Genomic DNA, 22,510 nt, shown 5'->3' with positions numbered 1-22,510 from the left:
AACCAATATGAGCATATAGCATCAATGGGCAAAAGGGAACAAAAATTGTGAAAATCATAGCCCCTGCCTCCCTGTGACCTTAGAGGTTGGCCTTAAACCATAAAAATTAATGAAATCATTAAAAATCTTTTTTATTCCTGGACATTAAGCAGTCAAACTGTTGGCATTTTACCAAAATTATGAAATCCAGAGCCCTAAAGTCAAGGGTTCTGCTGCTAGGGCAGGGCTATGTAGATCATATAATGAAAGTACATGATTTCTTTATAAATATTCTCTGCTCCTGGGTATAACGCATACAAATTAAGTGCTTAGTTGTGTAGGGCAAGGGTGCCTTATCTAAAATTGTGAATTCATGGCTCCTTTGTCAGAGGTTCTGGTTTAGTGTGGAGCTCTATTGATAAATATAATGAAAATGATTGATCCTTTGAAAATATACTTAAGTGCTCTTGGGTATTTAACAGTTGTGATAGACAAGCGTGACTCCTGTGAATTACATGGCCTCTAGGTCAGAAGTTATGGTTTTATGTGGGACTCATTAAGTGAAAGTATCTAATTTCTTCATGAATCTTATCCTCTGCGTCTGGATATTTAGCAAACAAACTAAGTGCATAATTATATGCAAGATTGGGAATTTTATTGCCAGTGGGCCAAGGGCTCTTGATAAGGTTGGGGCTCTACATGTCATACAGTGAAAGTGATTAATCCTGGGTATTTAACACAGGCACTCCTCGTGTATTTTTGTAGATGACGAAATGATAGTCTACATAGGTCTACCCATCTAAACTATAAAATAGACAAGGCCTACAACTACCCGCCATGTTGGCCTTCGCCTGGGACCTATTACCGACTTACTTTAAGGGTTTCTTGTGTCAGTGGGGCTGTTCATCAGCATCGGGTACTGTAATTTATTGAAATAAAATAATTGCAAGCGACAATCCAGCAGCATTCCGCTGTGTAATCGCGTTTATTGACATTTCTCTGACATCCAGCTGATCTCGGCCGAAAGTAGTCAATTTTCGACAACTCGTTCTAAGATTACTTTTGGTATTTGGTTTTTAATTTTTTAAAGATATTCAAACTCAAAAATATTGTAAATTTTAACGATTATATTCATTTGTTGATTTTATAAACAAATGATTTATTTGGCCATTTGGTATTTTCATTGAAAATTTCCCATAAAATGTGCCGTTTGACATGTCCCCCTGAAAAATCTAAGCCGTAATCTGGCATAATTTGCTGGTAAATTGTTTTGTTAACATTGTCCTTTAATATGAATAAAGATTTTATTGCAGAATTTTATCAATGATTACTCTAATACCCTACACTGACAATACGTTTGATTTCCATTAGTGAACTCTTCAAAATTAGAGGCGCGTATGGTCGTCTGACTGGGACAGCATGGCATTGCGGATAATACAAAACATGCCAACCTCAATCCAATTTTAAATGTTAAACGTATTTGTCATTCCAATTAAAGAACAGACGAACTAAAAGACATATGTAAGAGAGCGAGAACCCTAAATTTATCATCCATTAATAAAAAAATACGAAATTTCCGAGGTATGTGTACTGTATTTAAATGTACCATACGATAAATAGATACATACGATCAACAATAGATATAAATTGATATCGTTGTCATTTCTACTCTTAATGTATATAAAGTCCACAACAATAGAATATTTCATCTGAATTTTGTTAGGATTTGTTCATCGACATTCAACATGTTATTTACATGTTCATGTTACGTTTGTCCAAGAAATCCCGCGAGATTTGTACATTTTTTTTTTCCACAAAAGAGCACACTAAGAAGTATAACTCTTCAATAGTGGAAATAGATAGGATTCCCCATTACTTCCTATAGTAATTATCGATTTCCATCGCCAACTTTTGAAACGCTCCCCATTAAAAATCTACATCGATGACCATATGATTTTTTTTTTATTGATTTTAACTCACCAAAAGTCACTGTACCTCATATTGAAATTTGATTGATTGATTGATTGTATATTGTTTTACGTCCCATTCGAGAATTTTTCACTCATATAGAGACGTCACCATATACCGGTGAAGGGCTTCAAATTTTGACCTTTACTCGGCACTCAGGGTCATTGAGCAGTGAGGGATCTTTAATATCGTGCCAACGCCTGCCTTGACACGGGGCCTCGGTTTTTAAGGTCTCATCCGAAGGACCCGCAACTTTCACTTCAAAGTGCCGAGCGCATGGCGAAGGAACAGTTGCTACCTATTTTTATCGACTTAGGTCTGTCGCGGCCGAGATTCGAACCCATGACCTCCCGATCACGGAGCAAGAGCTCTAACGCCTGATCTATTGTGAACGGTATATTAAAATTTGAATAAAAAATCTATTGCAGAAATGAATTAGGTCGTCGTCGTCAAATAAAAAAAAAATAACATTTTCTGATCAATATTCACATTGTAAATCTGAACGTAACCCCAAAACAGTCATTTAATAATTAAATCCTGTGTAAGTGCAAAAAAAATCAACAAAAGAAGTATTGATAAATAGAGTGGCTCTGATTCCTGAGCTGGGAAAGATATATATATTAATCACTTTATGTAATTATTTGGGTATGTTCTTTATCATATTAAAGATTGAAAACATTCTGACGAAGACTTTTTAAAAATATTTACAAATTTAGGTGGTAAATTGACTAAAAAATATTGAGTACATTTGCCTATATTCGTTGAAATGTGGACTTAATCTTTTATGCCAAATGAATAAAAAAGAATTTATTCTTGAATAATATTGCTTAATACAATTCAGTTAATAAAGTCTATAAACGACGATGTTTCAAGAAGTTTTTTTTTTTGTGATTTTCTACATTCCCTTTATGACCAGTACCCCTAAAAATGGAATGGCTGAAAATATGTTGTCGCAGTGTAAAATTATCATTTCAAATTACACAGGCTGAACTACATTTAATAACAAGGAAACACACCATATATTTTTAACTGATTGATAAATGAGTGCTAATTTATCATTTTGAAAAGTTTGAAAATCTTGTTACAAAGACTTTTCCGACATAGGTTCTACCTTAAATAGAAGAGTTCAACATTTGGATTTAACAACCAATCCAGAGTAATGCACGATCACTTTGGTTCAATTTTTTTTTTCAAATTGAAAACATACAACTGATGTGTCATTTTCATAAACAAGATATTATGCTGAATGTTTTTGAATTTTCCGCGTAATATCAATGTAATATTCGGAGTAATCTTAGAACGAGTTGTCGAAAATTGACTACTTTCGGCTGAGATCAGCTGGATGTCAGAGAAATGTCAATAAACACGAAAATACGGCGGAATGCTGCTGGATTGTCGCTTGCAGTTATTTTATTTCAATAGAATACAGAACCCGATGTTAATTGATGAACAGCCCCACTGAGACAAGAAACCCTTAAACAGGTTGGGAACAATTCCCCTGTAGAGAGATCATCTCGCTAGAGCGCGATAATCCCTCTATAGCGGAAGAATAAACATTACCATAAACAGGTGTTTTGTTGTTTTGATTACAAAATAATCAAAAATCTCGTGCTTTTTAAAAATCCGGGACAAGACTGCATTGAAGCTTGAATTTCCTACATAAAACTGACAACCTGGGCTAGAAATTTAAGACAATCACTGCTGCATGTGAGAATAGGAGGTGAAAATCAAGTGTAAATCGTGCATTTTTTTGCAACGGTTTTAAAATTTACAGTTATATATGTTTATGAAGCAATATAAATTATGAATAGATATCCAAATTATATTCGTTAAGGTTTTAGCTTTCCCTTCGTGCACAGAAGGTAATAATTACGTTCTCCAGAAACCCATGACCATTGCTGAAATATTTGATCTTTGGTGGACTACAAGAAGTACGGAAGCGCAACAGGGTTGTAACATTTGTTTAAAAGTCATGATTAAAAAAAACAACTATCAATGACATATATACAAGCTAGATACCCCATTAAATAATTAAATATAATTGAAAACAAATCAATTTAAAAAAGTTTAAATTAAGTCTAACCGATATTGACATAGTACAAAATGTTGATATATAGTAACTCTTGGACTTGCAGTAAGCGTGATATTCTCGACGCATAATAACCGTCAAATGGTGATCTAGATTTTCATTGGTTGTCTTAGCTTATCAATATTCATAGGAACATAGTCAAGCATAACTGATAAACGGCACAAAACAGTTTAGTATGAATTATTTTTTTTATAACACAGAGAAAACAAAAATGCGAAATTGTTGAGTGATCACTGCTTTCCACGTGTTGTGTTAGTTTGAAGAAGTATAGGCCCTAAGTGTTCGTACATGTACTTCAATGACAAATTCTTAACGTTTTTTCCGGTGGCAATGAACAGTTCCACGTTTGAGGACACTTGCGCTGGAATCATGTTGGGATCCTGCATAACAAATGTAAATTTTAATAGTGCATCAGATACTTTCCAATACAGAGATTGCATAGGAGAACCCAGGCCCGTAGATTTTTTTTTTTTTCAAAAAGGGGGGAGGGGGGCTTCCAAAAAATTTGACCAAAATAATAAATAAAAAGTGCCCAAGGGAATAAATACTTTTAAAGGTACGCATTTATTTAGAAAGAAGATTTACTAACACTATGTGAAATACTTCGTAATTAACATTTTATTAATCCTACAATGAAAATTATTATATTTTTATTGAGTTAACAAGGGGGGGGGGGGCGTCACGTATAAGCGATGATTTGCAGGTTATATGGCTTCCTGTAAGTCGAGTCATACTTGAAGGTCACCCATAAGACTATTTAAATTAAATTGGCTGTGAATTGAAAATGGTTAATGTTGATAGCTTTTACCATGCATCTGTTTTTGAACTTCGGTATAAATCTAAAGAAATCTAGTCACATAACCTACCTACTGTATTTGTTCCTTGCAATTGTTATCCCCCCCCCCCTCGCCGCCGAAAATTTGTGATTTTTTCAAAATAACATGTACAGTTATATTCTGAGAGCAATACAATAGTATGGTCTAATGGTTTTTTTTTTTTTTTTTAATTGAGTTATTAATGTAGGATGAAAAACTGAAAATTACACTGATGGTTTTTTTTTCATTCACGGGTAAAATATACAAAAGAATAAATATATAGAAGATCCTGCAAACATTGACGAGTGTAACAATGAGCTCATGAAATGAAACTCCTGCTCCCACATGTGTATAATGATTAAGTCCATTTGTTGCTATGGGAAAGTCCAAATATCTGTCCGATAAAAAGATAAATTAGGAGGTCACAATTTAAAAGAGAATCTGTAAAAGTATCATTACATTTTATTTAGTGGTATGAGGAGTTGCTGATAAGAGATGGGTACCCCAAATCGTAATGGACGGACGGACAGCTTTATAGACAGACTAACTGACGGACACCTGATCACTATATACCCCCCGCTTTTCAAACGGGGTTATTAAAAAAATAAGGCGAAAGATATACGTACATCTGCAATAAGCAAGTTTACTCGTACTGATATTTATCACTTGTGGTCCTCCGTAGAAAGTCTATACAATTGTGCAAGATCTTATTCAAATTTCCAAGGTATGCAGCAGTAGAGGCAATATTTTAAAGCAAATATATAGAGATGAGACAATAAATATTTAACAAATGGGTTGACATGCTTCCGGATTTTCCTTTTACGGTAGTTAACACGTTTACAGATGGAATCGGAATATAAATCTCGGGTTTCCGAGATGTATTTTCTCCCGCTAGAGAGGGATAATTGCGCTGTAGCGAGATGATCTCTCTACAGGGGAATTGTTCCCAACCTGTTAAAGTAAGTCGGTAATAGGTCCCAGGCGAAAGCCAACATGGCGGGTAGTTGCAGGCCTTGTTGATTTTATAGTATAGAGAGGTAGACCTATGTAGACTATAATTTTGTCATCTACAAACTTACATGGGGATTACATGTGGTATTTAGCAGAGAAACTAAATGCATACTAGTAGTTATGATTTATGTACTCCATGCCCCTGGGTCAGAGATTCTAATGTTAGATAGAGGCGCTATTGACAATAAAGAGAAATTGCATTTATGCTTTGAAAATCTCCTCCGTTGCTCTATCTTGGAAATGGGTATTAAGCATACAAACTAAAGGTATAGTTATGATAAGCACGGGTTCGTCTTCCAAAATTAAGCAGTTTTTGGCTTCTAGAGTCTCGTGTTTTGGTGTGAGAGTGTGTTGTGTGTGTGTGTGTGTGTGTGTGTTGGGGGGGGGGTTATAGTGAAAATGCTTCAATTCTTTAAAAATCTTCTCTGTTCTAAGCATAGTGCATAGATGATCAAGGGCCTCTCTTCAGAAAGAGTGAATTTCATGACCTTAGAGTGATTAAAACAAACTGAGGCTAGCTATACTCTGGATAAGGAGGCGTCATTTAAATATTGTTGGGATTTATCTCTCCTTTATGCTATGTGGTAGACAGATTAATGTTTTGTCCTCTAATACTTGTACTAGGATTGTCCATAAAGTTTATAGACAAATGCTACAAATTGCTTAATAACGAACACACTGGCAAATCTGTGCGATAACATATTTTTAAATAGGCCATGATCTAGTAAATGTATATTAAAAAACACTATTTCAACGAATGTTATATATGTAAATGCTTCCTATTGGACTTTTGCGATTAGCGCAGACTTTTACATTCTACGGCTTACTTTTACACAACGACAATATACGGAAGCTCTTTTGCGATATAAATATTTAGCTGAACAATTAATCAAGATGTAATAATGGGCCCTTTCAAAGCACATATAACGTTGTCTAGGAAGGGAACTGTAACTACTCTATCCTCTACCCCCTTCCTTTCCACCATGAACAACTCCCGCCAAGTTTTTCTTTCGGAATGTTTTTTTTTTTCTTCCTTATTTTATTTCCTCAGCAAATTTAAATGAAATTGAAAGGAAATATTACCCTTCACGAATAACACATTTTGAGTTATGTTAGTCTGCCTCCCATCATCTCATAATGATTGTACACCGGTAAATCATGTTAGCGCCCCTAATACCACACCTATAACCAGTATTTATGGCAAGCCCGTTTACTATTTATTCGTAAAATAAATTTTCACTCAAAATTAAAGAGATATCTCTTATTTTAGAGAGATATCTCTTAAAAAAACAGAGATATCTCTCAACTTAAAGAGATATCTCTCAACTTAAAGAGATATCTCTCTAAGAAAGAGATATCTCTTTCACTTAGAGAGATATCTCTTACACTAAGAGAGATATCTCTTTCACTTAGAGAGATATCTCTTCCACTTAAAGAGATATCTCTTTTCCTTTGAGAGATATCTCTTTCGTTAAGAGAGATATCTCTTAGCGTTAAAGAGATATCTCTTTCACTTAGAGAGATATCTCTTTCACCTAGAAAGATATCTCTTTTACTTTGAGAAATATCTTTCCAAGTTAAAGAGATATCTCTCAAAGTAAAAGAGATATCTCTCTAAGTTTATCTTAAGAGATATCTCTCAAAGTGAAAGAGATATCTCTCAAAAGTGTCCAAAAGAGATATCTCTCAAGCAAAAAGAGATATCTCTTTACTGTAAAGAGATATCTCTCTACATTATTTTTATTTAAAAAGCATTTTTAATGACTTCTCCCTTTACCGGAAGTAATTTAAGCTTTATATTCACGGAAATGCATTAAATCAAAACGAAAGTAGAGACGAGAAAGTAGAACATGTGGTGTTTTATGGTATTTGTGAGCAAATTACTGACTTGCAGGTGTAAAATGACCCCAAGATACGACACAAAAAGGGAGCTGTCCTTCTACAAGTGCTTGATCAACTGATTTAATGAAAAAAAGTTCAGAGTAAGAAACTTAGCCGATCATGAAAACATCGTAAACGTATCACAGGGGCTTGTTTCGAAATGTAAACAATATTTAAAAAAAAATATATATATATTTCAAAACCCATCGTGATTACTGATACAATTTAGTAGATCTACAAATATTTCTTTCTCTTTATTAACATTGTATACATCCCGGAAGCACCCCCCCCCCCCTGTGATCGTTACCTGCATACGAGTTGGATACCTTATGTTATTAATATACTATCATACTATGGGTTAATTAAAGTATCACAGAAACAAGTGCCTGTGGAAAGCGAGTAGACCATTTGATTCTGAAAGGGGGAAGTGACTTGCAGATTTTGGAAATAAATAATCAGAACCTCAAAATGTTGAAAACAAATAATTTGTCCTCCCTCCCCCCCCCTTGTGTGTGTGTGTAAGGGGGGGGGGGTTAAAATGTTATCAGTGAAGAAAATATATATATAATTTTCTGTATTTATCATCTTGAAAATAGTTAGTTTGTCCTTCACTGGTATGGAAAGAAATAAGCTGACTTGAAAAATAGCCCTCTATCCCCCCCTTCTTAGAATGAAATGATTGTTCCCTCAATTTTGAAACATATTTAGCTTTCCTGTGCTGAAGGCTCAATTGAGCATTGAATTCTGATCTAAACTTGTGGATCAAATGAAAGATATTCAAATAAAGGTCCCGCTCTCTTTCAATAGGAGATAATAGATAATTAGTGAAGATTTTATGACGTATTTGATAAATATAAATCTTTCTCAAGAACCACTGGGCCAGGTGAGTTGAATCTTATGTGCAAGCTTTATTATATAGTGTAGATTCACGATCATTCATAGCTTAATTGACCCTCTAGGGTAGTATGGGGCAACAATGAGTGATCAAGTTTTACATTATTTAGAATATGTAGGAATTTTTTATAGAATCTTCTCAATCAAGCTAAGACATAATTGTTCATACAGTAAAATCTCATTATCTCAAACTCGATTGGACCAAGAAAAAACTTCGAGATATCTGAGGATTCAAGATATCAAGGGTATATTACTTAAACAATAAGCAATGGTATTCGAGATATCAGTGTTCTTGATACTGAAGTTCAACTGTATTTACATGGAAGCATTAGGTTGCGTATTGTATGTTCAATCAAATTTGTTCAAATTATGACATGGAGGGTATGGTGGGGCCATTATGAGAAATTAAAGTTTTACAAAGGAATATATATGGAAACAAATCTTTAAAAATCTCTTCTCAAGAACAATAAAAAGATAAGTAATATTTCTAAGGAAGCTGGGATCCTCATGTCTCCAGGGGCTAGGGTTGAGCCAGCTAGAACGGGCAAAACAATCAAGTTTTGCTTCGGAAGATGGGGGGGGGGGATCTGCTCAAAAAGAACAACATGACCATAGTGACTAAGGTGATCATTGTGGCCATGGGCCTTTTGATTTCATGTTTTCTAGTGCAGTTGCAGACCACTGTATTTAAATTGAAAAGATCAGTTACATGTAATGATTAATGAAACATCCCCTACAAATTTTTTTCTGTCATTGTTTCAGATATGAAGTGCAAGAAGGGTATGTCCAACACACTTTCTGTGACACTTGTCTTTGAATGTGAAGGATGTCCAAGATTCCAGTGATTGTAACAAGTCAATATGATTACCTGAAAAAGTGCGAGTTAATTTTTACATGTGTATGTATTTTTGTATTATGACTTAGAAATATGCTGTTAACAACATTGAAACGTGAAATAGATCAATTAAAAAAAACATTATGTTCTCTTAAAGTCTTAAAAGATTTTCCTTGTGTATGTGTAGGTCACAAGTACAGTCTGCAGAGACAAGCACTTCTATCATTGAGGGAAAGTCTGCATTGTCAAGTTCTTTGCATAGACAGAAAAGAGATAAGCAATGGGGTGTATGGACCAGACCAGGATTCAAGTCAGGGCCCCCTGAATCAGTAGTCATTTGCTCTACCAATTTAACTATCTGGCCACCAGAAATTGAACCCACCTGAATGCCCTTTATGGATCTGTGGAACTCTGAAATATCCAAGTTTTATCAATAAGAGAGGTTTTACTCCACCTATGTCAAGTGACCATAATTTAACAATTCACTGTATACACTTCAACAAAACTGCAACCCAAGAAGAAATTCTTGTCCTATTATTAATCTTCTGGCTACAGAAAAAAAATTACATGTGATGTTAGTATAGTTTTTTATTATGTTTACTGATACTGTGGACCTTATTTAAATTTGTAGGATAACAATCTCCTATGCAGAGTTGTCATTTGTTCCTCTCTCAGACATGTACATGTATGGGCCAATGGTAGAGAGTGGTAGAATATTTCACATGTATAATATTTTTACACAATACATTCAATTTAACAGCAGTCAAGTTTATAACTTAAGATTTTTGGTTTTTTTTTCAATTCTAGCTATCAAATACACAAGCATAAGTTTCATTTTTCATTCATCTATAAGTAATATAAAATTTTTGTCTTTTCTTTCATTTTCTTTTCTTTATGTTGTTCATATTTACCTTACACTTTTTTGAGTGAGGGCTGAATGAAAAGGCTGACTGTAGCCCAAAACCTGATTTCCTGTTGAAGAAACATTGGAAATTTGTGCTTCATGCATAAATTGAATATATGTGTGATGGCCTTGACCCAAGGTTATTTGATGAAGTTTGAGGTGATTTTATAAAATAAAAATTTATAAAAATCTATAATTCCTGTTTGACTATATCTTGTAATTGAGAACATTTAGAGGCTCATACTTATCGCAAATATTGAGCATGACCTGCGGTTATGACTGATCTTAAATCAAGGTCATTTTTATGCAAGTTCAGGGTAACTGGCAGAAAAAGTGTATTACCTTTGTCAAATGCATAATTTGCAAATGATACTTGACACAAAGATTGCTTTTGACTAAATGGTGTTTCATGACCTTATCCAATGTCAAGATTACTGGCAGTAAATGTGTGAAATTTGTTTTCATTTCATTACTCCCTCATGGATAAGTATTGAAACTGGAAACTTCAAAGATTATTTGTAAGCTGAAAGTATGTCATTACCTTTACCCATGATATTGTGACAAGTTCAAGGTCAATGGCAAAAAAAATTGCTCATGTCAGGTCTATAATGTCTTAATGGAGAAACAGTAAATATCTCCCTTTTATTTAAAGATTTATGATGAATGGAAGATGCATCTTTTCTTTCTTAACCAGTATATCATTTTGGCAAGTTCAAGGTCACATTTAGAAAATTGATATTGGCATTTTCAGGAAAAAAAAAAGTATAGGGGGTATAATGTTGGAGTTTGTTCACAGTTATTGAATTATATAGGCATAGTTCAATTATAGTATACATTGAATCCATGACAATTCAGCCATAACTGGAAGGTATTTTTGAATCCTTAATGATAGAATGTTTGCAGATTTAGATTTTACTGACTTAACTTGGGAAGACCTCTTAAATAAAAACAGTCACATAAGTATAAGCATCAGGGTGACTATACTTTATGATATTACAATTTTTCATAGCATGTATTACCAGTACACAAAAAAAACAAGCATTGGTATGTACATGTAATAACCTTTTTATCTTGAATTCAAATAAAGATATTGAAAACACTGATACATTGTTTTATTGACTTGGGAATAAATTGCTTTGTCATTGTTCAAATTTGGATACATGCATATACACGGTACCAGTAAGTAATTAAACTTTTTCAAACAATTTAAAACATTTAAAAACAAGTAAAAGTGCAGAGAGTGTAGAAGTCTGTGCATCACTTTTCTTGGCCTGGAATTATTCAAACAGGACAGTATAGGTTTGGTAGGACACCCTCAGATTCTCAACTTTGTTTAGGTAGTTGCTTCTTGTGATTCACCTGTGAAATTATTATTTCAAAAATAAATATAACAAAATGTAGTAAAGTAACTGATCATTCAATGTCAAGCTAAGCAAATAAAGGAATAGATAATATAAAATAAAAAACAAGAGGCCCAGGGGCCACATCGCTCACCTAAGCACTATGGCTAGGAAAAAGCAGAAATCAGTTTAGTCTTGAAAGGCTGAAAAGTTTAAATATAAAAATGGTTCGGGGGGGGGGGGGGGGTCAGGAATTGAACAAATTTGAATCTACATTACCTGAGGATGCTTCCATTTAAATATGACCAATCTAGCTTTGCTGTTCTTGAGTAGAAGATTTTTAAAGATTTTTCCTACGTATTCCTATGTAGAACTTTGATCACCCATTGTGGCCACACCCGACCCCCAGGGGTCATGTTTGAACAAACTTGATTCTACACTAATCTAAGAATGCTTCCATATAAATATGACCAATCATGGCTTTGCTATTCTTAAGAAATAGTTTTTTTTTTAAAGATTTTTACTATGTATTCCTATGTAAAACTTTGATTGCCCATTGTGGCCCCACCCGACCCCCAGGGTCATGATTTGAACAAATTTGAATCTACACTACCTCAGGATGCTTCCATGTAAATATGACCAATCATGGTTTTGCTGTTCTTGAGAAGAAGATTTTTAAAGATTTTTCCTATATATTCCTATGTAAAACTTTGATCGCCCATTGCAGCCCCACCTGACCCCCGGGGGTCATGATTTGAATAAACTTGTATGTACACTATCTGAGGATGCTTCCACATAAGTTTCATATTTTTAAGCACAGTGGTTCTTGAGAAGACGATTTTTTAATGATGCCATTAATTTTTCATGAATTCATAATTATCTCCCCTTGGAAGAAGGCGTGACTCTTCATTTGAACAAATTTGAATCCCCTTTACCCAAGGATACTTTGTGGCAAGTTTGGTTGAAATTGGCCCAGTGGGTCTGGACAAGAAGTCGAAAATGTGAAAAGTTTACAGACGGACAGACAGACGGACTACAGACAAAATGTGAACAGAAAAGCTCACTTGAGCCTTCGGCTCAGGTGAGCTAAAAATATGAAAGTGAGAGAGGGCCAAACTAAGGGTTTAATTATTAATTCATAATGGAAGTAAACAAGCTTGAAAGAGACACAATTCAATCTTAGAACATGTACCTGGTATTTCTTAAATTTTAAAAGTTCATTTGCAGTGTATGTAGGTGTCAACCTTTCATCAACTACTTCTGTATATAATATTGAAGGGTTTTAATTTGTAAGACAGAGTGAATTAAGTTATACATGTATTTATTTATGTGTATTTAACACATCACCATAAATGTGATGATGCAGAATGATCTACAAACAAATAAACTTATTTTGTGTGATCTCATAAACTACATGTGTCTTCCTTCTTAACATTTTTTTTAAGTAATGAGGTAAATCAAAGATTGTTGAACAGATGGAATTCATTAAGATACGATTAATATATTTTATTAATATTTAGTCATGCAATCAGTAAGAATAAATACCTGTTGGCTCTCTATTCCCTAAGGAATACACCAGGTCTAGAGCACAGTCCTAAGTTAGCTTAGAGTACATTGATCAATCTCAGCTTTACACTAGCTGGCATTATGACAAAGGAGGGGACACAACTCAGATGTCTCAACCTGCAACACACAAATTATTTGAAGTGACCTGTTTTACACTATATCAGAGATAAAAAAAAAAAAAACTCTCAGTCATGGTTACTTTATGGAAGGTATGCTCAAAGAATTGTGCCATAGTCACTTAAACTGCTTTCTGTCAATACCAAACAGCCAATTTCTGGCATAAAATTATTTACACCTTTTGCATTTAAATAAAATTAAATGAAAAGTGATTTGGAATATTACTGGTATGCACCCTAAATGACTGCACTGAACTGTAAACTTTGCTTAATTTCAGAAATATTTGATTTCAAAAATAAAAAAAAAAAAAAAAATTCTGAGGAATTGTCAGAGAATGTACATGTACCATGATAGATTAATTTTGCTGGGAAATGAAAACAAAGACCAAAGGGCAAGGATTTTATTTTACCAATTAGATGTGTGTGGTAACACCACAAATACCCCCGCAGACAGCCAAAATTTCAAATTGCAAATTGTAAATTGCACATTTGTAGCCAAGATAATGATTAGAAATTGAGAATTTTTAAATCTTTTCCAAGTTCAAGGGGGATAACTGTCAATACCATGACCAAATTCAAACTTGACCTGCATATTCCTATGACGTATCCATATATCAAATTTGAGTTGAATGTGTACAACTGTTGCCGAGATAATGAACGGAAATTCAATGATAACGGAATGACAGAATGACGGAACAGGGTAACACTATACCCCCCCCCCCCCCCACCCGACCATTTTATGGCTGGGGCATAAAAATTCTGAAGAATAAGGGGTACCTATATTCTCCTACATTTCAGATGACAAGGAAAGTATTTCTATTCTGCTAAGGCAAATTTTCAAACTTCTAAAAAAAAAAGAAACAAGTTCAAGCTATAGATTTCCATAAAAGAAGTGTTGCAATTATGACTTGGCAATCCATTGTTATAATTTTTATTTCCATTTCACACAATAGAATTTGCATCAAAATCAAAGAATGTCTTGATCCCTTTCCTTTAGTGAGAGCAGAAAAAATTAAAACTAGACCCAACTAGATCGCAATGTGTAGCAATCTTGTTGGAGCAGAATAAAGATCTAATTTTAGTTAGACTGAATTTATTTAAATTTGTTATTTTGTGTGCGATTTATTGAAGGATAATGACTAGCGCATATTATTGATCTTTGCAATCAATCAGAGTTCAGCTTATTGTATAAAAGACAAGAGACAAAATGTACATAATTAAACCACAGGTGCTTCAAGGGAACAGGAACACAACCCACCCCAACCCTCTAAAATTTTGGGCTTCCCGAGTTATTTTTTGATTTATTTTTTTAAGCATATATATTGATGTACAATGCACTATATAAATTCACAATTAATGCATTTATAAGCTATGTATGAAAATATACCAATGATATAAATAGAGAGGTTATTTATATTTTTTTTTTTGGGGGGGGGGGGATACATCAGATACCAGAGACATCAATTGTGAATATTTATAGTGCATTATGCATCAACAAATGCTTTAAAAAATCATGAAAAATAATTCAGAGGGCCATTAATGTTTTTTTGAGAAGTTGCTACCCCCCTTTCGCCTTTTGAAATCGTTGCAACGGGCCTGATGGGGGGGGGGGGGGGGGTCCTGTCCCCAAGCACCTGTGCATTAAACAATGAGTATCAGAACCTAATGGGGCTAATTGTAGAATTGCTGGTAGTTGGCTGGGAGCAAATCTCCCCACTTTTTTTCCACAAAACAACATTAATTACGCACCAATAAAAATATTCAGCAAAAGTTCACTGTTCAACGGAATAGACCCCCACCCGATTTCTCCAACTTCATTTCGACGAGGATGTTAATTAAAGTAGTCTTTAAATTTGACCTTTTTTACAGTATAACTTAAATAAATATGACAAGTAATTCAGTGTTGTCTAGATTTAAAATTTGAAACAGCTGATTATTTCAAAAGCTGAGAAAATTCGGTCCATCGCAGTTGAGATTATTGCTAGCCTACTTTCGTTTTCCTGAACATAAAGACTTTAGCATGTTTATCAACAAAGTAGTCATTATCCTTTTGTTGTTTCAAACATGGGATTTAGCATTTCTTTCTACATACTTCATTCTGGGATCGGGCATGCTGAAACTATTCCAGAGGCAGAGATCTACCGTATATATGATCATCAAACATTACACTTCCTGCCATGTGGTGTCTAGCCTCGCTTTCGTATTATAAGGGAGGAATAATTATTTCATTTTAAGGATAACTTGAAAAGAGATATCTCTTTCATTGAGAGAGATATCTCTTTAACTTAGAAAGATATCTCTTTTTGAAATTCTAAAGAGATATCTCTCTAACTTAGGAAGATATCTGTCTTAACGTTGTTAAAGAGATATCTCTCTAACTTTAAGAGATATCTCTCTCGCTTTAAGAGATATCTCTCTAGCTTAAAAAGATATCTCTCTAAGTAAAAGAGATATCTCTCTTGCAAAAAGAGATATCTCTTTTGTTTATAGAGATATCTCTCTAGGTTATAAAGATATCTCTCTTAGTCAAAGAGATATCTCTCTTGGTCAAAGAGATATCTCTTTTAGTTAAAGAGATATCTCTCTAAGCTAAAGAGATATCTCTCTAAGCTAAAGAGATATCTCTCTTATTGAAAGAAAAAATTATTTTACGAATAAATAGTAAAAGGGCTTGCCATAAGTATTAATGTTTTCTTATCTGTTATCAATTCCGTACCTCCGTACATAACGCGGGTTTAAATGTCAAAGTAAGCCGTCAACTGTAAAAGTCAGCGCTTCTCGAAAAAGTCCATTTGCAACCCGCATGGGCCAGTACCAAAGTGAAACTAACAGCCAATAACAGCAGCCACTAAGCCCATAGAAGCTAACAGCCAATAAAGAAATTCATCAAAAGACTGAGAGTACTCTGACGCAATACTGTTTTTATACTTTATTTTAGACAAATAATTATTAATAGTTAAACTAGAAATTCATTGCGAGCAATGAGAGGTCTTCCGTCCGATTCTGAAAATAAACGAAAATTCAAGCTGAAAAAGTGATAAAAGAAATTCAGACACTCTGGAGATTTAACCTGGTCGTCAGCGTGAAAATCCAACGTGCTAACCATTAACCATTCACTTTTTTTGCATCACTTCCTGTCATGACCGGAAGTAACGGCGATACAAGATTTTCTCACGATTCAAAGAAACTCATTACTGACTATCAGTCCTGTAAGTTTTAGACTTCAGTCGTTTGCTGTTGCCAAACAATATTGTGAAAACAAATTCTAAATTTGAGGACATGTAAACACGCGACCGGAAGTGAATTTTATAAAAAAAATCTCTGACTTTTCTCTAGACATTTGCAGTATCTACAAAATACAAAAATTATTTCAAGTACTAAATTGATATGCAATATTTATAATAAATTTAAATATAAAAATAACGTAGTTTATCTCCTAAAACCGGAAGTTGATGTTTTTGTTTTCAGTAGAATCTAACATATTTTAAAACAGCGAAAGAGATGCAATAAAGTGATGCAAGTTTTAATTCAAAAAAGAAAAGTTAAAATTTTTGATTTCTTTGATCACTTCCTGTGACAAGCAGAAGTGACGACTGACGCGTTTAACCCAAATGGTTTTGCCTACTCCTCAAGGTCTATTACTCATAAAGGTTTGTTTTTTAATCTTTTTCCTGTTTTTGAGATCTCGCTCAGACAACTTCTCATTTTCAGGACAGGAAAACACGCGACCGGAAGTGAATTTTTGAAAGATATTTAAGGTTACTCTAGACATTTCCAGTGTGAATAACATATTTAAAATCTATTTCGAATACTTTATCTATAAAGAATATTTATGGGAAAGTAAACTACTCAAATTATTTATTTTTTTTTCTTATAACCGGAAGTTGTCGTTTTCGTTTCCGGTTGGACCAACATCTTTCGAATCTGCGAAAAAGATGCAATAAAGTGATGCAATTTTTTATTATAAAAAGAAAAGTTGAAATTTTCGATTTCTTTGATCACTTCCTGTAACGACCGGAAGTGACGGCTGGATTCGCTATATCTACGTCAAGTGTCCTATCCTTTTATTCCTGTGTTACTCCGAAACTATTTTTTAAAATTAGTCTGCAGGTAACCAATTGATGCATAATGACTGGATGCTTGTGGCAGCTTTAGATTTTGGAACAACAACCACTCTTGCACTATGAAGCTAGGTAGAATTAACCATCAAGGTCCATGCATAGCTCCCATATTAGCACACTTAACTCAAAGGCTCAATCTTTTCTGAATAAAAGTGCGTGGTCTGTCTGTCAATGTGTTTTTTGCGTTCTTCTAAAGAACCACCGAAACAATTTCCACTTATCGTTAAGGGAATCTTTCTCGGGTACAGGAGAATCGGAAATTTTAAGTCTTACATGTGAATTAATAGTGTAGATTCGACATGGAAAGAACTGTAGAAAGAAAAAGGAAACAAAGGGAAACAACTACACGTATAATTCAGATCGGGAGTTTAGCCGCTATGAATGCCAAAGGGACATGCCAATATGGAGTGGATTTATCCATGGCCCGAATTTCCACATGGAAAAACGGAAGTAAGTCAGAATGTATGTTTAAATTATCTACCCCGGATCAAAACGGGGCTAAAATTGGATTGAATTTTACATAATGCCTGAGTGCCGTAAAAAGTTTTTAAAACCTTGTTCTCTAGATAAGCAAAGATATTAGTCATATTGACACTAAACCATCTCAGTTGTATGGATTCAAATTTTAAATCGTTGTTCTTTTGAGCGGGGTCAGTATGATATTACTGTATACAGGGATTTTTTGGCCTTCATATTATTTTGCCTTTGTTTTTAAGAGGGCAAATTTAAATAATAAATAACTGATGAATGTTCAATTTACATGAAATTAAAATTGATTGAATTCATGTTCCTTGTTGTCCATTTTGCACATTGTTAAGGAGGTAAGAAGACATAAAAGTCGTGAACTTTACCATGTTGTTGCGTGAAGAAAGTTTACAGTGCCATTTTGTATCGTTACCAAACTTTACTTATTTTCTTTATATTGCTCGTAAAATATACTTAAACTGGTTGTTTTGAATGTGAAATTCATTAATTCATCAAGAAACGTGTTTTGATTATATGTAGAAGGATTGTTCGAAAAGTAGTGGACACTTGCTACAATTTTTATTTCAACAAATACACTGCCAAGGGTGTACGATAATAAAATCAAAGAAATACATGATATTATTCATCCACATTCAGAATCATGTGATAAATCCGGATTTCGTATTTTTATCAGAAAACAATGGTTTTTTGCAGCATCTCTCTGATTGTGATTGTATACACCAACTGAAAACCGTTTATGCCATTTTGAGTGATACTTGTGAACAACATGGTTATAAATTGCCATATTTAAATTCAAAGTGTTTGTTTAAGTAAATGGTTTTAGGTATGCCCACTTCAATGGTTGGCTCACCAAATCAATGAATTAAAAGATTTCCGTCGTCTCTAACGGAGTTTCCACCAGATCAACAAATATCGTCTGATGCAAGCTGGTTCGTATGGATGGCCGAAGTAGCAATTTTGGGCACCTTATCTTGAAAAAAAAAAAGCACAGATGACGTCCATCCTCAATTAGCACTTGGCAGCCATAAGTATAGTATAATTCAATGGGAATAAGTCATTATTTCTTATAACCCTAGAAGGTTGTACAGATGTTAACCAGCAATGGCTTATATAGCAATTCTACCATAAGGATTGCTGGGTTCAAATATTGTAACCAACAATGCAATCGCCAAACAAGCATTTATTAGCATACAAGGCAAGCATAGCTACAACATACATAATTCTTGATTGATTTTTTGATTGTATATTGTTTTACGTCCCATTCCAGAATTTTCACTCATATAGTGACGTCACCATATACCGGTGAAGGGCTTCAAATTTTGACCTTAACTCGGCACTCAGGGCCATTGAGCAGTGAGGGATTTTTATCGTGCCAATGCCTGCCGTGACACGGAGCCTCGCTTTTTAAGGTCTTATCCGAAGGACCCACAAATTTCACTTTAAGTGCCTAGAGCATGGCGAAGGAACAGTTGTTACCCACTTTTTATCGACTTAGGTCATTCGCGGCCGAGATTCGAGCTCACGACCTCCCGATCATGGAGCAAGCGCTCTATCGACTGAGCTACCGTGAACGGTACATAATTTTTGAGGAACTGCACTGCAAACGTTGACACAAACAAATGTACAACCTGGTAATAGCTGGGATAGGGTTGGTGTTTGAGGTTGGGCTGTCAATGGATGAGGGTTAGGATCAATTTTTAAATTTATATTTGGGAGATTTAAGCCACGACAAGTACATAGCCAATTTGGATTATGATAAATTCTGGATAAGAAATTGATTAATGCTGCTTAGTTGAACGCCATGAACAGTGAATTGCCTATAATAAACAAGTGTCCCCCATCACAACAGTAATTATTCGGCTGGTGCAGGCAGATAGCTAATCAATGAGCAACACATGAGAAGTCAAAGTCACATGATTTAAGTTTTATTCCTCATGGTGTGTGAGTCATGAGTGTGCAAAGTATGTGTATGTGTGGTAAAACGCTACAAAATTATAAACAAATGCTTACAAATAAAGTACAAAAAATAGTGGAAACAGATTTAGATATAGTACTCAATTACAAGTAGAAAAAGGTATTACAAATTTCTTGATTAAAATGACATGAAAAACTTTTTATCTCAATAGAAATGCCTAAAACCGCTAGGTGAGTCTTTTTATATTATTTTTGAACTATATTTTTACATTATTTTAACGTATTTTATAAAGTTATGCAGTAATATACCCTTATTACTTGCATATGGGGTGTATATCTCTCAGTTGATTCGATACGCAAGAGCATGCTCTACGTATGCGCAGGTATGTAAAGCCAGTACCCAGTTCGTTTTTTTTTTTTTTTTTTTTTTTTTTTTTTTTTTTTTTTGGCGAATTTATACTTTTTTCGTAAAATGTAACGTTGATAAATTTAAAAAAAAACATAGATAAAACATTTAGTATTTTTATCCATTGTATAGACCTCATTGAGTCTTCGGTTAAAAGAGCACTCCACGACGACGACATCACGTGACGCCTATAAATAGAAAAATTGCCTCAATGAAAAAGTGAAAAGTTCGATACTACCTCGGGGATAATTAATTTGTTTTTGTGCAAATAATTATGTAAAAACCTCACTGGGTCATGAAAAGTGCTGATAGAATCCTACTCTCCCGACAAAGAAAAATTTTTTTTCCGAAGTTTAGCATAAAACCTTACCAAATTATTTACATTTTGTACATACGATCAAGGAATTGTCATCAATTCATGTTAACCACACGATTCTAGCAGCACTTTCCAAGTACTATAGAATACAAGCTTTCGATACAAACAAAAATTTTGTTTCAAAGTCTGCGGCGTAGTGTTAAACTTTCGCATCCTTGTTATTGTTTTTAGAACGACAGAGGAAAGGCTGATCGGAATTTCAAAATACTGCCTGTCTTTATTATAAGAAGCATGTAAAGCATAATACCTGATTCTTTATCTTAATTCCTTATGAATCACACATGGCATTCACGGTATTTGCTGTAAAGCTCCCATTTCATATATATTAGTTCACATGAATTCCCGTCAAGTTATTTTCACTCGGCCACTATTTGATTAATAGTTATGACGTCATGGGTTCGGTATTTAACTCCTGTGATAAATACTAAGCTATTTATAACATCAAAAACGAGAAGATTTAGTTTATATTATGTTTTTTGAATGATTCCATTCATTTCTTGGCCATGAAATTAAACTTTAAATACAGATATTCAGAAATCATTATCTCTAAAGTTCACGTCATACAGCCTACTATGACTCCATATTGTTTAGGCAAGTAGGATATATGGGTGAAGCCCTAACAAACCCGCGTGAACAATTTCTTAAACAAGGTAAGTTATTGACAAACAAGTTGATTAAATAGGAATATCAACAGTCTCGTTTAAGGTCATCATTTCATAAGTTCTTGGGTCGATACACTTAGAAAAATATTAGATTTTCTGTAAATACAATCTATCATTAAGTCGTATGCTGAGTGACGTTTTTCATAGTAATTGTTAGGCCATTATTTACACACTAAATTGTCGACGGATTTTCCCGTTATTTACCGTTCATGACAAGGAGCACATGGCGGGTGTGATTGGCCGGCAGGGATGCTCACTACTCCATAGCACCTGATCCCACCTCTGATGTTTTTGGAGTCCGTGTTTTCTGTGCTCCTGTTTTGTATTGTTTTAATGGATTTTGAGCTTAAAAGCTGTTCTTTATCTCCATATTTCATTCATCAATCAGTTTAAACCCCAATTTTTTACCGTACGTTTACTTGAGGAGGTGGAGTGGTCTTGGTAGTACTGGTGTTGTTTACTTGGAGAGCTGCAATACTCAAGATATCAAAAATCCCTATACACGCTACATTACACAAGAAGTCCTGCTTTGGGTAATCAGGGTCAACATCTCGCGTTTTGTGCATAATTTCGAGTGAAAATATTTATAATAAATTATGAACTGAAAAAATAAATTTTCGTCGATATCTGTTGAAGGAAACAAAATTAAAAAGACATATCTATTTTTAAAAATCGTGAAATAAAAAAAAGTGTGAAACCTACAAAGCAATCATATCAATATTTTAATCGCCAATTAAAGAAATTATTATAAAATATTAAGTGTGAATTTTGAAATAAAAAGATTACACTTATTGTGTGGACATTTAGCACGAACAGAATATTATTTACTTTTCTGGCGAACAATGGTGTCCAAATATTCGCCATTTCCGAGGGTCCGTGTTCTTATGCCCTGTTTACAGATTTGGATATAAAAAGAATCTTTCGTAATTCATGACATTAGATACAAGATACTTTATTTCTATTTGTATATTAGTATAAATATCTTTTCAGATTTAATCTATTGCATTCTATTATAATTTTCAATGGTGGGGGAGGGTATCGATTGTTTCCAGTTACGGCGAATTGAGTTTCTGTGTACCAAAGTGCAAGATCGACAAAGGCATTACATACATTCATAAAATCAAGGCACAGTTTGAATAAGGGGCTC

General features: G+C 34.1%; 1 long non-coding RNA gene across 1 annotated transcript; it reads right to left on the bottom strand.

The window, feature by feature from the left end:
• Positions 1–11,664: 11,664 nt before the first annotated feature.
• LOC133178783 (uncharacterized) lies at positions 11,665–14,236 on the bottom strand. The gene is made up of 3 exons (XR_009720029.1): positions 14,176–14,236; positions 13,262–13,399; positions 11,665–11,735 (listed from the first exon to the last, which is right to left on the bottom strand). It is a non-coding gene; the product is annotated as an uncharacterized LOC133178783 (long non-coding RNA).
• Between the last annotated feature and the right edge of the window lie 8,274 nt (positions 14,237–22,510).

The sequence above is a fragment of the Saccostrea echinata genome, unplaced genomic scaffold (genome assembly GCF_033153115.1).
Source record: "Saccostrea echinata isolate AGI-Se365-2 ecotype Australia unplaced genomic scaffold, CSIRO_AGI_Sech_v1 ptg000003l, whole genome shotgun sequence".
In the NCBI taxonomy this organism is placed as follows: domain Eukaryota; kingdom Metazoa; phylum Mollusca; class Bivalvia; order Ostreida; family Ostreidae; genus Saccostrea; species Saccostrea echinata.
The sequence above is the reverse complement of the archived record's forward strand: the minus strand, read 5'-3'. Positions and strand labels throughout refer to the sequence as shown.